The 14,397-nt window shown below is 42.6% G+C and overlaps 1 protein-coding gene across 3 annotated transcripts in view; it reads right to left on the bottom strand.

The window, feature by feature from the left end:
* Positions 1–14,397, bottom strand: part of FBLN2 (fibulin 2) — a 116,807-nt gene that overhangs the window by 74,117 nt on the left and 28,293 nt on the right. The window contains exon 1 of one of the 3 annotated variants that reach the window (XM_010718454.3): positions 11,600–11,712. The exons of 1 other annotated variant lie outside the window; for it this stretch is intronic. The gene's annotated coding sequence lies outside the window, so the exon portion shown is untranslated. Of the gene's footprint in view, positions 1–2,261; positions 2,563–11,599; positions 11,713–14,397 lie in introns of those variants that run through there. One more of the 3 variants, XM_010718455.3, reaches the window with a different exon arrangement.

Here is a 14,397-nt window from a genome sequence, read left to right as displayed (position 1 = left end):
TAATTACTAGCTAACAGCATCAAAAGCTAGAGCTGTGAAATTGTAGTATCATACAATGATTCCTCAGCTTCTTTCCACACGATACCTAGGAAAGGCAAAGCAATACACTTCATAGCAGCTTTAAAGAAGTGAGATTTCAGATGAACATGAAGGACAAGCACATGTCTTCATGGAAAAGGAAATGAGAATGCCTCACGCTGCAGATGAAACCAATACCTGTGCACCATGACCTCAAAGGCTAACATCAGAACTGCAACTAGTACTTTTATTCAATCTGGGGACAGAAAGTTACAAGTGCTGAGATTTCTGCAAAACAATATACTCAGAAAGTGATTTTCTTGAATCAAAGTCATAACATAAAGTCAAAATGAAGAATGTTAGCTTGATTAAAACTGTTTGGTATTACTTGAAAACATTGATGAAACCAATGTGTTCCACACAACATCCAGACATTTCAAATGTGCAACATCTTTAAATTATGAGGAGTACTTTACTGGGAGATTTTTTTCCAGATGGTTTCAGTTCAGTGCTAAACCATAAGGCTTATTGGAGGTAAGCAGAGGTGACAAGAGGTGCTTTGCTTCAAAGCCTTCACAGGAACACGATCTTTCCTTGTGAAGGTTGTTCCTGAGACAGCAGGCCAATTGCAGAAGGTGTGCATGTGTGAAAGAGATACTGCAGGATCAAGAGCATTCTTTCAAACGTTCATGGGGAAAAAAAAAAAAAAAAAAAAGACAGAAGTTTATAAACAAAAAGCAATGAGAAGAATAAATCCAGCCCACTGCAGAGAACACCTGCATGAGATCCCACTGATGTCCAGCTTTGAAGAAGCATCTGTGACTTAGCCAGTCATAGAGCTATGCAAACAGTGTACGCGGAATTATTGTTCTCTCTATCCTACCTCTGTGTTCCTCACTAAATGGCTCTTTGCTGGAATAGTAAAACCAGCTGTAATGTTCTGCTATGTATTTTCTCCTTTTGAGCATGGAGATGCAACCAAATGAGGGCAGAAAGTGGCAGACAACTGAACGACCTGTCCTGCGCTGTGCCAGGGAGCACAGACCCTGCAGGGAAGAGCTGTGAGTGAGCTGCTCTGTTTGTCTGTCCATCTATACAGCCAGGTCTCATCATATAAAGAAGGAAGCCCACATGTGTGCTAATATGGTTAGATAGCAAGAAGGGAATGCAGTGGCACTCATCACCTGTGCACAAATCAAGACAGCAATGCTATCAAGGATTCTCCTGGTCTCCTGGTGCTACCCAGTACAATTTGGCTCAAGTTGCACAAAGCCGTGACCAAAGAACCCCATTGTCTGATGCTGAATCTTGTCTATCACATTGGTAAGAGCATTGCAATAGGTACAGTAGAGGCTGAAGCACAAATGCACACCCATATCGTACATACAACAAGGCATTTTCTTGTGTATTTAGCACCTCTCCCCAGCCAGACCTCGCTGCTCTGCTGCAGCTGCCAGCAGCTCTTAAATGGCTGCAGTCATAGCTTAGACTATGAGTGGAAGAAGGGAGGGGATGGAAGGAAGTATCAATTTTAAAACAATCCCTTTAAAATGCAGGAGAAAAATGGAAATTTGTGAGAGGTTTTTCTTTTATGAAAAACAGAAAAATGCTAAGCCCAGTAACTCCTGGCTGGGCTCTGCCAGCCCATGGATTAAACCTTCCTTTCACACCCTTTCAATCCGGAAACTTGTGATCTCACCAGGCACTGGAAGTGATTGCTGCTGGCTGCTCCCAGCCCATCTTGCTAGCAGAGGTAACTACAGTGCTATTCACCACATGGATGAATGAAAAGCAAAGATTTCCTTTACTGCTCTTATGCAACATACAGTGTGCAGAGCCATTCCCTTCTGCCTAATTAATGAAACCTGAGATGAGCTGGAGCCAACCTCCTCATTTGGGGCAGCTGGGCTGGGTGAAAAGACAAGTATGATAAACCTCAGTGAAAATTCAATTTGAAGGAGCTGCCCTTTTCTTATTGAAAGTAAAGCACAAGATACTTAGTCACTTCAGAGTTGTCAAGGCTCCAGTTCTTGGCAAAAATCAGACAGTTTTCAAGAGTCATAGCTTTTGCAGGTGGTTTTCCTTAGCTTTATTTTCAATAAGAAATAAGTTACTGTAAACCTCCTTTTCATGGAAAAGCTTAAAAAATGGACATTTGGGAGCCCAGAGGATCGTTACTTAGTTCAACAGAGAACTCAAGTGTGGGACAAACAGGGAGTGAGCAGCACAAAATCATAACTCACGTGGATTCCTGAGAGCGGTTCCGACAAGACCTCCCTGCCCAGCACAGGCGCCCTGCAGAGATGCTCCTGATGCTCTCCAGGACGTTGCCCGTGCTCAAATCCAAACAGGAACCCAACACGCCAGAGTAATGGAAAAGTATCGCCCAAGGTATTTCAGCTGAAGCAGCCAAGCGTTAGGAATAGTGACCAGGCAGCTCTGGGACATATTCCTCCAGAATGTGTAGCTTTCAAATCCATTTTTGAAGAACTGGAGACTAAAGGCAGCCCTTGTTCCAAGTGAATGACGGGACAAAGCTGTGGAAGGGAGAGTCATGTCTTGGGTGTAGCGCTTCAATGCTCCCCCTTGCTCCAGCCCAGCCCAAAACAACAGGGCAGGTATTTGGCTCACTGAACAGCAAAATTCTATGTCATTGGGAGTCGCCACTGCAGTAGATCCAAAGTGACTCAGTGGGAGGATGGCAGCTGCATGAAGTGATAGAGAAACGACTCACATGGGGGAAAGGAGGGGAACGGCAACAGCATCCCGCCCAGCACACGTGGAGGAGCTGGTCCTCGTCCCAGCTCTGACACACTGGCAATGGATTGCTCAGCAAAGGGGCTGTGTGTGGACGGGGGGCTGGAGCAGCCAAAACACATGGAGTGTGCTGCTATGGCTGCAGAGAGCCTGCGCCACATGGAGGAGAGGATCATGGGTCCTGGAGCGGCCAGACAGGCAGAGACACGCAGGCTCTTAAGCCAGCCCTATCCACCATGTTTTTAAACCTATTTCTCCACTGTGGGGCTGCAGGGCTTCCTAAAGCACGAGAGATCGAGTCTCTGTCAGACCAGTGAAGATTTGGTTTCCTTCAGGACAATGTAAATGCCATGTCTGTGCACAGGAGGCTCAGCATGCACTTGCAGCCAGACCAGGGCCATGCAGCTCTGCAGCAAAAGGAGCCTAAGTATTTATTTTTAGTGAAAATAAACGTGTTTAATATCAATATACTTTTTTTTTTAATTATTATAACATCACCAGGTCTCAGGTGACTGTATATGAACCCCCAGAACACAATTAAATAATCCATCTATTTCCATAGCAGCCAAAAAAGTCTGGGAACAGATTAAAGCAAAGCCAACAACAGCCATTCAAAAACATTTCCCAAGGCACAGCCAACAAAAACGTGTCAAAGCTCATAAGTTATGAACTAATTAGCACAGGGAGAGCTCTTCTGGCAGCGCTCAGGCAGAGTGTGTCCCTGGGTTCCCCAGCACCAGGAGCAGCCACACATGGAGACACAGCTCTGCCACTGGAGCATTACCAGCACTGCCTCAGTGCTCCAGGTTCAAGTTAGCATTGTAACTACTTTGTAGCTGCTTTGATGAAAGGAGGAAAGAAATTTTTAACATTTACCTAACAAGTGACACTCCTCAGTTTCCATTCATGAGAAAAAGTCCCTAGTTTTCACAGTACTCCCCATTATGGAGGACATTTTGGTGGAAGCCATAAGTAACCAAAGCAGAACTTGTGCCTGTGTTTGGTCTCATAACCTGGCTCCTCAAAAATAATCCTTTCAGGTCCTGAGATACACTTCTTCATTTCCCTGACCTTCTCCAGGTTAATCTAGCCCTCTTCTCTCTGCTTCCCAGCACTCACACATTTTCAGGGCTGCTGCTCATTATTACTAAAGAATCATTGATACATTATGGCTGGAAATGGACCACCAAGATCATCAAGTCCAACTGCCAACCCATCTCCACCATGCCCCTGTCACTCAGTGCCACATCTACACATTTTTTTTTAACACCTGTGGGGATGGTGCCTCTACCACCTCCCTGGGCAGCCCTTTCCATATCCTGGGAAAACCCAACTGCAATCTCAATAGCAGTAACATGCAAAATCTGAGCACCTTGTTTTCACACACATCTCCATCCCCTCTCACCATATCCAACAGCAGCATGTGATGCAACTTAGAACTTTCTTTAAGAGACAGATTCAAACTTTGGGTTTGTTTCCTTAATCCAGTCTTCTGCTCTGTGGGAGCCCAGCCAGCACTTTGAACGTCACAAGCCTTTGCAGTGAGAGTACAGACCTTTTATCTGGAACAGCCAAAATGTTTCCCCACCCTAAAACATAAATTAGTCAAAAGAAAACCTACTATTTAACCAACAGCAGTGTTTTTTCCACATGTACCAATTTGGAAATAATTAACAACTGTTTTCATTGAGGGAAGAGTGAAGGGAATGGCAACAATATTTTCTGCACTCTATCTGTAAGGCAGGACCTCTCACCAGCCTGAACTTTATCTTCAGAACTGAAGAATCTGGTTTGAAGCTCTCCAGAGTAACACAGAGGGGTTTACTTCATCTGCAAATTAATTTCAAATGAATGTCAAAACAAAATGTTAATACTATAATTTTGTAGTGTCTGTAGCGTAGCGTCGGTATGTGTTTTGGCCTTGTCATTGACATGATTAATAGTGAAACCCTATCTGCTGAGTTGAAAATAACCCTGATTGTAGAGTGAACATTTCACAGTCTCCTACTATTTGGGGTTCACAGTTTCTCCACATCTTCTATACAGAGTTCTGTCAACATACATCTTTTGGTCCGTAACACACACAGTTGCTGTCTGCAATCAGGATTTTTCTAGGAGAAGGCCATGCATGACATCTTCCAGACAAAATGCACAATGATTTTTTACATTGTACTGCAGTCCCCCAGAAGGGCCTGAAATCAAACCTTTTCCCTTTGTGACTCAACGGGATCCAAATCTGTCCCTCAAAGGAGCAAACAGGCTTTCAGTAACAACTGTAGCAACAAACCAACTCCTTTCATTAGCTACATTCTGCTCCACAGCTGAGAAAATACTCCTGCTCTCCCAGCTGCAAAACGCACCTAGCTGAGCCTCACAGCACACAAGGTGAACTTCTGCACACCCACTGTTCTGCCTGTGCTCCAGCTCTTAAATTAATAACGCTTAAGGACAGCACAGGAGGCCATCACTGGCTTTGTTCCATACAGAGAGGGCAATATCTGCCCTCTTACTCCGGATAAATGCTGTGGGAGAAAAACTGGGATAGGGAGTGGATGAAAAGCTAGCTCAAATTTACTCATTGAAAGCACACAGTTCGAGATCTTTGTCAGGTTTTGGAGGCATTACTCTTGAAGACTGCTGTCCTCTTCACCTTACATTTCAAGGAAATGTCTTTGTCTCGAGTCATTGAGATTACAGTAAATTTTCCCAGAATTCTTCATTTCCCACATCTTCACAACCCTGGAACAGCCCCGAGCACATTCTTACAGCTGGAATCACCCCAGATTTGCTAGTTCTGCTCCTGACGTTGATCCTGAGAGTTTGCTGCACTCTATTCTGAACAGAGAAGGGACAAGAATAAACAACACGAGAAAAAACAATTGTCCTCACCATCACTTCTATGTCTAAGGCTTACCAGGAGCGAGCCCAGGATGAACCACAAGCTCCACGACACAGCACATTGCACATATCCTTTGGTATGACAAAGATAAATGGGGTTTATTTCAGCACTCACAAACATACCATCTCTCCACCCACATATGAGACGATGGACTGCAGACAGAGCACATCTGTGGTGAATGCATGTACCACGAGCCATATTGCCTATCATAAAATTAATGAAGTCCAGAAAAAGAAACAACAATCAATCCTTCAGCAACAGTTTCCTATCATATGGTGACAAAATAAATCCCAAATCAGTTATTATATATGCACCAATTACATTCTTTTGCTAGAGAAAAAAAAAAATCATTGTAATGTAGGAAAAACTAGAACATTTGGTTAAAATGTTCTCACAGAAATGTTAATTACCACAGGCATTAAGCAAACGGAAATCAAAGTCTACCATTTGTTGAGTACTTTTCAAAGTTTTAATGCAAAAAATGTGCTTGAAAGAAACCTTCAATTTTTCCTCATGAATGAAAGCAAATCCCTGTAAATGAAGCCTACATCTATCATGCTGCTAATCAGTCAGCAGCCACAGATGTAATCCATCAAACTGTTCCTGTGCAAACTTTCCATAGAAGATAATGGAATTAATTTGTTTTGTTGGATATCAGGATGTGAAAAGATGCTCACTCTGTTCTATCATCTTGGAGTCCCTCATTCAGAGACAACAATAAAGCCATGCATAATTAACAGAAATTACTCTCACAATATCACCCATCTTCAACCCTGTGTTTATTCTTTGCTGATCCTCTAAGACCGTGAAGAGTTGCGTAAGAGAACTTGAAGACTGCTGTGTGACTCCTGGTTTTGGAAAGTAAACCACAGATACATGGGCTGAGCAAGAGGGAGGGGAAGTTTTGCTTCTCAGAGGGCAACAAATCCTCGAGGTGACACGACAAGCAGGTTTGGGGCCCAGGCACCCAACTCACATACAATGCTCGAGACCTCTTATGATATCTTCTGCAGCACACAGTGATGGGAAACAAACTGGATGTTGATGGATGTAGATGTCTACTTTCTACAGACACAGCAAACCAGCACCCTGCCAGAGGGGACTTGGGTGGGCAATGCCCTGAGCCTAATCCTCTGGTAGGTATCAAGGCCAGTAATACTGCCTCATTCACTGAAGATTAAGATCTAGAGAAGTGTTCTGGATGAAATAGCCTCATTAAAACTCGCTTACAACCAACCTGACAAAGAGTTAAAGCTTTTCAGGGGCTGCCATAAAATAAAAGCAAGGTACTTTGAAACTCGTGTAAGTAGAATATCAAGTATTATTTCAGCCTAAAAGGTGTCAACATGTAAACACATACACAAATAAATACACATATTTCTTGTACTCCCCTCACATGTGAGGATACTTTCCTGGAGAGATGAGCAGTGTTTTTTCAGCAAACTGTACAGAATTTCATGCAGACATACTCAGTCATCACAGATAATTTGTTCCGCATCTAAACACGTTTAGTCAATTTCTGCCCCTGGATACACATATTCAGTTCTTGTGTTCACAATGATTTGTGGTTCTGTACATTATTTATCCTACAGACCAGAACGACATTAGAAGAACAAGTGTTGTTTACTTTGTAAGTTATGAATTACATTTTCCATTACCACAGGAAGTTAGTATAGTTTGGTGTGCAAGTAAGCAACCCATAGACCTGAATATTTATCATCAACAAATACAAGTAAGCCCATTGTAACTTGCAACTAAGGGTAGGGTATTCAAAACTAAAAATTTTGGCAATCCAGAAATGCTGACACTGCAAAGCCTGGTTTTGTTCCAGTGAGGAACATGAGATATTTTAAAAGATATGTAACAACAAGGAGATTGGGCTTCGACTGCCACCCACAAGAAAACAGGTCTTATCACTGAAAAAACCAAGCAGACTCACTATAATATTTATGCAAGAAAATCAAATACTTCTACATAAAATAAGAAGTAGCATATACCCATCTTGATTTGGTTCTCATGTCAGACAGCATCCAGGTATTCCTCTTAAGATGGAGAGAGAATCCAGAGCAATCTACTGCTTAGAGTTCTATTTTTGCATTAAATCACGTGCGTTCAGCTAACTCTCACTAACACAAAATGCAAACTGATTATTTTTTTCATATATTACTTGGTAGATGTGCATATGATTTAAATAACAGGAATATTTCTTTTCCTTTGATAACATTTTTGTTGCCATTGTTGTTCTTGGTACATTAAGATACGTACACGTACTTTGGTCAGTGTCTCTCCTGTGATGGGAGGAAAGTATTTTATTTTCCAACTGAAGAAAGACTGCAACTCTAACATGATTTATGTATGGGGAAAGAAACTATTAACACAAGAGAAGAAGAATGAGAAGATAATCACTCCCTTCTCCATGCTCATTATGCACAGGCCAGAACAAGACTGGCAAGAAGAATTAAGATAGAAAAGTCACTAGTATATACAAGACAAAATAAAGTCTCCCAAAATCACAGGACACTTGGTTAAAAAGAAAAAAAAAAAAAAAAAAAAGTTAACCCAAGTAGATTAGGATTCTTCACAGTGCGAGGAGAGGTATTCCAGCTGTTCAGCCTTCCCTCAAATTCCTCTGCTCGTGTTCCACGAACGCCGGCTCTGAGCCTGCGGTAACGTGCAGCCATCCGGCAGAAAAGGCACCTGCAGAGAGCCTTCCTGCGGCACGACCCCGCCGCTCCCCACAACGATTTTAAATGCTTTGGCAGCCCAGTCAGACGTTCACAACCATCTGACTGCCTGGGGAGGCTGGGAGAGGGAGGATTTTTATCTGATAGCCAATCGTTGTAAGAGTGCTACAACTTTGGCAGAATCATTTTTAAACACAAGTTGATGATACCGTCTTAGGTACAAAAAGCACAAAGACCAGATGGGTCCATGAATCTAAAGTCTCTGCAGATCAATGCTTTAGTTTAACTTCAGTTTTATAGAAGTTACTTCACTAGCTTCTTCTAGTCTGTAGAGACACGATTAGAACTTTAGAGAGCAATTAATATTACTGATTATCCATTTTAGAATGGTATTGATCCCCCCCAAATGTGAGCTTGTCTTTACGCGCCTTATGGGGGCATTTGGTGATTAATTCCCTCATGTTCAGGTAGATAAAGCTGAACAGCATATGATTTTTCAATCTGTAAAGGAAAACTTTACAAAGAATATGACCAAATTTTACATAATTGTTAGAAGGAGAAATTCTCACCAAACCTGAACAGCAGAAGTATGTAGGCCAACAAAGAGAAAGCAATAATTCCCCCAAATGCTAGCTGGTAGAATTGCACTCAAGCTCTGAAAAAATGATGGCGGTTCATCATCCTAACAGATTCTGGTCACTTAGGAGAATAGCAAATGAAACTTCTTGCAGTGTTAGCATTCCACTGTTTGGCTTTAGGACACACTTTTGCGGGAGGTGCAGGATGTGAATCACAATGGAGATGTTCTACTCAGTTCTACTGGGATAGCTACATTATACACCAATATGATAAAGACTGAAAGGATTCCATTTTTTCATCACTTCAACAGTATTCTCAGAGAGCAGCCAAAGTTCTATAAATCAAATAAGACAGAACTTTATTGCATGGAGACAAGATGAGAAGACATAGCCAATCTGTCTGATTGCAAGCGTAATGTTCTTTTTATAAAGAGACTACTGTCAGTATATATTGCCCATGTTCCATTCTTACCACTGCCTTCCAATCCTCATATATATGATTTCCCAGTTGGGATATTTAAGTGAAGAAAATGTTCACCTTTAAACTAACATTAAGCAGTAGTTTTCCATGTTACCTCCCAGTGCATACTACCACTTTAGATTACACGCACTTTTTTTTCATTCATCAGAGAATTTCAAGATGTTTGACTGTACCCTGTTTATTTTACACAAATGTTATTTCTTTCTTACAGATGGATACAATCCGTTGAAGACCTGAAACATTTTATCCCATAGCAAAACTCATTCAGTGTACCATCTGTTCTTCCTGCAGGGGCACAGAAATGCCAGAAACTGTTTAACATTCCATAAATTAAGACTATATAATGGATAGCTCATTGTTAAAGTGAAGCAAGGAATCATTTAGGACGTGATGACAGATATTTATTTATCTGGGATTTTGCCTTAAAAATAATATCCAATGTATTGCTTTGTGTTTGGTTCTGTAAAAATATTGCACACAACATCAAGCAGCAAAAGCATGTCACAGCCTAGACCACCTTAATTCTTGACTTTATCTCCACTTTCATCAGGGTCAGCAGGGTCCTTTCTAATGACTCCAGGGGGTTTGTGCTGGTCCAATGGGTTAGAACAACTTCACTGAAAATCCACATTCTGTTCTCATTTACCCTGGAATATGTCTGTTCCATGTGCAAGATGAACTCCCCAAGAGAACAGAATTCAATCCTTGAGTGTAAGGGTTTGTAAACTATGTCTTATTTTATAGGTGTTCCACTAATATGAAACACTTACAAGCACATACATACATCTTTTCACTTATTTGTAAGAAACACCACTCAGAAATGAACCATTACTTCTTATTCCTATCTACATCCAAATGCTAAGAGATGCAGAATTTTAATCAATAGAAGGGTTGGACATAAAATTCTGTTATGCATATGCATCATTTTGCCATCCATACAGAGAAATGGCAGATTAAATAGAAGTCAATAACCAAGAAAATAAAACACGCAAAAGAAATCAGTAGTGTCTAATTGGAAAAAAATGGCCCTACGAGGTCCTCTGCCCAAGAGGGGCTCAGTGGCACTCTGCCCAGTGCTGCGGGTTCCTGGGGACACGGCATCCTCCTGAGCATGCAACCCTCGTCTCACGCCAGGAGCTGTGTGCCAGCTGTGCTCCCCCAGCTCAAGGCACAAGTTGCCCTTTTTAAACTACAAAGCTACGATCTATCAGTGTGTTTCAAAACTTGTTAGCGAAACGGAGAAATCAGTGACCCTTACACACTCTAAGTGGTAAAAGTTAGCAGCTAAAGCTTGAGCTGTTCGCCTGCAGAGTCATTAGTTAAGACTATGTAAGTAAGCGTATAGAATTATTGCCATCCCTTTGTGAAGCTCTCACTGTGCTATAATCAAATTCACAGAAAGAAAGCACTTTTAACCCAAGCCTCACCATTTCCAGAGACAATGCATATATATTTCTATCCCATCAGATCTCTGACGGCGGGGGAAGGGCAGAAGTGGTGGGAAGGGGGAAATGCAACTTGAGTAGTGGTAAGTGTGTCAAAAATTTGAATTACTTGGAGATATTTTGCAGCACAATCATCCTTTATGCTTGTGCAGCTCAGCTCATATGGCTCACATTCAGCCTGTCACACCGAATCACTGCTACTTCTTGACTTACATTAACAAAAACAAACCGAACTTTCGCTTCAGTATGTGAGGTAAAATGCTCTCTGAATTCACAGTCAAAAGGCCAGAAGCAACATTAAAAATAACTGTTTTTGTAAGAAGCTCCCTTCTGAGGAGAGGCAAGGAAAGCCTGTGAAGATGTGACTAACAGCACTAACACACATGTGGTGCTTATGGAGAATTTTGCAGAAAAACGTACTGTAAAAAGCTTTGTCCCTGAGCAGAGTAGGCACAGCTTTAGCAGCCTTAACTAACAAAGCAAACCCGCCTCTACCTACTTAAGTCTTTAAACTCAGTTAAACAGAAGGTATTAATCAAGAGTTTTAGAGACTCATGAGCAGACAGAAAGTAAATCTGGAAAACAAAGTATGAAATCAGAGAGTAAACAGCCAGACACAATCTTTGCAACTAGCAGAACATAAGGCATAAAGTAAAGCCAGCACCCAGACAAAGTTATCTCATGCTTCTCCCAACAAATCTGCAACAAATATCCAGTTAGGAAAAATTTCTGCTGACCTGTGGATGTGCAGCACTGTAGATGCAGAGAGTTTTCCTATCACCTTTTGTTCCCAGCCATGTCAGCTGTGCTCTGCTCCAAGTGCTGCTCACACTCCCAAATCCCCTTTTCCAGCTCTATCTTAGGAACTGCCCAGATTTTGTAGTGTAATCTGAGCAGGGAAGTACCATGTGCCTATGATATGGTCAATTCAACGTTTTACCCCCTGCAATGCTAAGGAAGCTGCTTCGCATTTCAAAGCCGTGTGACCGCCTGACCCAGGTATGGCCGGAGCACACCAGGGCTGCCTCCTCCACCCAGATGGGGCTGATAAGCAGCTCGATTCCAAACACCAGACCCTGGGACAGGGACTTGCCCGGCTGCCGAGAACCACGGCCCCCTTTCCCCAGGGTGCAGTGCGCAGTGGTGGCACAGCTCCTACCTGAAGGAGCCAGCCCCCTGCCCAAGACCACCACCGCAGTGCCAACACAAAGCGCTGCACTGAGAGCCCGGTGAGGTCCAGCCAGCCCCAGCGAAGCTCAGGTCTGGGACCTCTGGCAATGAGGACATTAAATGGGGCATACTGCAAGACCCCAACCACTTCACTCCAGCATGGCCACGAACTAAATGAGAAGCCATGTCAGTTTCTTCTGTTAACAGAGGAAAGCTTTCCACCACAACCACACACACAAAAATAAAACCACCCTCAAAACTTTCTTCTACTAATTCTCTCATCAATGTTCTTCTATTTTTATTAATCTACTTTTGTTTCCTATTCGCAGTCATCATCACCATCTAACCTGCACTGCAAAGGATGAAACGTCTCTTCTTCCCAAATTCTGCACTGGGAAGAGTTAAACTAGTGGTGAAACTGACAACACATACAGTAGTGTGGTTCAGAGGAGGTAGAGTACTCTTTGAGTCTCATCACTCCCGCTCGTCCATACCCAACCACATTGTCAGGTCCTAAAACCCAGGTGGTTTACAAAGACACCAATCTGGTGTAGATTTTTCTTCAGTGTTTAGATCTTGAAAAGAATGAAGCACAAGCAGTCAATGGCTGTGCTAATCCCCAACTTTCTTGAAAGCAAATTCTATGTAATCCCAATGTCAACACTGTCAAAGTTTCAAACATTTCTAAATCAGATTACACTGGGAGGTTGAAAGAGCATCCAGCCTCACTAGGCAAGGGCTTGCCAAAGAAATGAGAGGTTTCTACTGACTTTCTTGGCCAACCCTCGGCAGATGGAGGGAGAAGCTATAGCTGCGTTCAAACAGGTGAGAAAGAGCCCTTAGAAAACATTAAAGGGAAGCAACAGTCGGGGATCTTGGAAGAGGAAGGATTTGAGACAGAAAGATGGCTCAAAGGAAGAAAAGCTCTCAGGGAACTTTAACTTTTGGCTAGAAGAATGTCAAACAATATCAGGCAAGGAATCTGCTTTTTAAATGCTCGGCCTTATGACTAACACCTGCAAATACCTTGTGTGGGATTTTCAATGCTCCTATAATGAATCTGCAGCTTTCCTTTCTTCAAACCCAAGACTATTAGATAAACCACTTTATTCCATAGCAAAGGTGCAAATTCCATCTTCCCTGTTGAATAACATATCTAAAATCAGTTATATTTAAAATCAGAATGTATATAAGTTAGAAATAACATACTATATTGGACTTTTTAGAGAAAAACACACAGTCTTCAATGACGTATCCAAGATCTCAATCAGCTTGGAAATTTGATCTTAATCAGTTGCAATGACTATTGCTTACAGAAAAAAACCAACAACAACAACAAAAAGGAAATGATCTCAAAGGTTAGGAATTAGGGCCAACACACTCTCCTTTGCCATCTGTCTGCATTTGTGTTCACATGTACCTCTGCCAAGCACTGTAATCTCCACTGTGCCATGGGCAGCACTCTGTTCATGGTCCTCACCCCATGAACAGTCTGGACTGATGCCAGTGACCCCTCCAGTTCCCATATAGGCCAAGGACCCAGGATCAGTGATGGGTGGTGAGCGCTGTGCAGGTAGGGCAGGACACAGCTAGCTGCCGAAAGCCAGCTCTTTGCTGCTTCATTCTGTTAGTCTGTACAACAGGCTCTAATTTGCTGAAATGACAATTAATCAAATCTTATTTTTGTCTGAGGCAGTTAATGAACAGGCAATTAAGTGTCTCAGTAATTCTGAAATAACAGAAGGATGCTCTCCAAGTGACAACTAGCAGCTACTTTACCACGATGCTATCTTGTGTTATTAGCCATGTCTGGCTGAAGAGGCTGTAGACACATCACTGGAAGGCCCTTGCACCCACACTATCACCAGGCCATCATTTTTCTTCTGCCTCAGAGAGTGCCTTCGAGCCCAGACGCCTGTTCCGAGCAATGTGCAGACACTAAGTGCCACGTGTGGGTCACCCCGTGCCCCTGCTGCTTCCCAGGGCTTCACTCTTCCTGCACCCCAGACTGCAGACATCCCCTTCCAGCTGCAACTCCAGCCGCCTACTCACACCAGTCCTTGTGCCCATCACTGCTCCTCATGTCTGTAGGTGGAGGGCAGGGTCAGGGAAAGGGTATGGGCCAGGGAAAAGGGTAACACAGCCCTGAGCAGCACAGCACACCCACAGCCTGCAAACCCGTAGGGTATCACTGGCATCTGGTGGCCCAGCTCCTATCTTTTCAGACTCCAGACAAATCCAAGAAAGCTTAGTTCTGATCATATAAATCAGGACAAGACTAAGACATGTAAACATAACTTAATGCAGTAGTAAAGACAGAAGGAAAGACATTTTTAAAACAAGCCGTAATTTTTTTTTCTTTTCT

This window comes from Meleagris gallopavo, chromosome 14 (assembly GCF_000146605.3).
Source record: "Meleagris gallopavo isolate NT-WF06-2002-E0010 breed Aviagen turkey brand Nicholas breeding stock chromosome 14, Turkey_5.1, whole genome shotgun sequence".
In the NCBI taxonomy this organism is placed as follows: Eukaryota; Metazoa; Chordata; class Aves; order Galliformes; family Phasianidae; genus Meleagris; species Meleagris gallopavo.
Note: the sequence above shows the minus strand (reverse complement) of the source record. Positions and strands in the feature narration are given on the sequence as shown.